Consider the following 2,222-nt stretch of genomic DNA (forward strand, 5'->3'; position numbering starts at 1 on the left):
CATCTTGTTTTGGAAGAAAATTCATCGGCACTGTTGAAGCTACCAGGAGCTGGCAAGCTCTGACTGGTAAGTGACAGCGGTAGGTAAAACTACTCCTAGAATCATGGCAGGTCATTTCAGCAGCTCCTAGGTAAAGCTGGTCTTACAGTTATAGCAGGTCCTTGTGGCAGCTGGTTTGCAAGAGAATTCCTCAGCAGGTGCTTTGTGTCCAAGTACTTTTTTTGTTTCTAGTCTCTTGACTCTAATTTAGTCGGGTATGACAAGATAATTCCAATTCATATAATCAGTTTTCACACATTTATTAAATAAATCTTATGTGAATCCCTGTTCTAAATGCTATGCACTATTCTCAGTATTCCTATGGTTGATATGTGGGTTATAGTTTTAGTAACCAAAAACGTAGCGAAGAAAATAACAATGCACACATATAATTTTAAAACAAGATAGTGATTCCTTTCCATTTTACTTTTACCTACAGAAAGCATTGAAGGGCTTCAGAGGGTAGAGAAATCACTTTCACTTTAGGACATTTTGAAATATTTCAAAAGAAAAGTTGAATTTGAGATAGAACTTATAAGAGAGGTTAAGATTTCTTTAGTTAGCAATAGAAGAAGAGCATGTTGGTTAGAGTAATAGAAGATACTAAAGTGTAAATGGCACATAATAGCAAAAGTAGACATTTATTTAGTGATTACTATGTATTGTGTAATTTACATACATTACTTCATGTAATCTCACGATAATCTGAAATCCCCATTGTGTAAGTGGGGAAACTTAAGCTCAGAGATCTTAAGCAATTTACTGATGGTCACACAGCTCCTAGGCTGTATTCATTCCTCTCCCACATAAATCTATTGTTACCAGATCTGAGTTCATACCAGAGAGAGCTAGAATTTAAGACTAGAAAACTACTCTAGGGAAGCCTGTAGGAGAATAACTACATCTGTCAGTAGCTGAGCAACATCTTGTTTCAATGACAGACATGATATTTACAGTGAAACTGACCTTTTTTCATATGTAAGAAATTCAATACAGGATTCCACTTACTATGGCAGGATATGAAATTGACTCATGAGATTTGACCTTCCTAGTACTTTCAAGGTAAAACTAAAAAAATTCAAAAATTGACAACAAGTATGTTACAACTAGTGACTAAATGGGAACACTGGGAAAAGGATAGCTGGAACACAGAAGTTTAGATAATTTTTTATTACACTGAGCTGTACACCTGCCTTAGTTTTAGTTCAAGTTTCTAATATTAGATTTCTTTGGGGAAAAAAATGAGATTGTATCAAGATAAAGTAGCACGTCATGATAATTATGCATGGAATATTCCTATGAAATCAGATTTTTCCCATCACTCACACTAGAGGTATGTTGAATATATGAAGATTTCCTTCCATAAAATACATAAATTATAGTCTAGCTATAAGTAAGCTTGACTGTAGTTAGATCAGCTTTCAATTAATTTAGAAGGTAAAATGTAGGTGCTTTATGTGTAAAAGTCTGGATTTAACACTTTAGTGTTATTGGGAAAATACATAGAGAAAATACAGCGATATCTAATCCAGAAGAATATTTAGCTGTGGTTGAGTAAAGCAGCAAAGGAAATCAGTTGCTTTACTCTAAAATTTTCTACACCTGAAATTTCCATTAATTTCATGTGTATACACACACCCATACACCCACACACACTCTGTCATACTGCTGAATAATCTTTATATGCTACTAGATAGATGCATGCTGAAATTAATTACTTTTGTCAGCCAAATACAGCACAAATGAACAGTCTCAAATGTTACCTTCCTATCACACACAAAATTTGTACTGTGATCTCTTTGTCTCCTTTTTTAGATACTGTGATGAAATTCCATCTATAGTGATGAAATTCATTGCAATATTAGGAAATAATATTTGTTCTTTTGAAGTTAAATGGTAAGTTGACATTTTTGAATCTCACCATATTCACACGTAAGGTAAAAAAAATAGTCAAAAATTAAAAGTGGAATATAAAGTTCAGCAAAGCTATCTTTGAAATCACAGTGTGATGAGAAAATTCATTTTCTTATTTTCTTTAATAACCAGAAATCTTTCAGTAGAACTCATTTTTAACAAAATGTTTACATAATATAAAAACTAAGATGCAATATCTAACGGCAAATTTTAAGCTAATTAGGGTAGTATTCTTGAATCAAAAAATGATGTTATAAAATGTAATTTAG

This window comes from Propithecus coquereli, unplaced genomic scaffold (genome assembly GCF_000956105.1).
Source record: "Propithecus coquereli isolate 6110/MARCELLA unplaced genomic scaffold, Pcoq_1.0 Scaffold72, whole genome shotgun sequence".
NCBI lineage: Eukaryota > Metazoa > Chordata > Mammalia > Primates > Indriidae > Propithecus > Propithecus coquereli.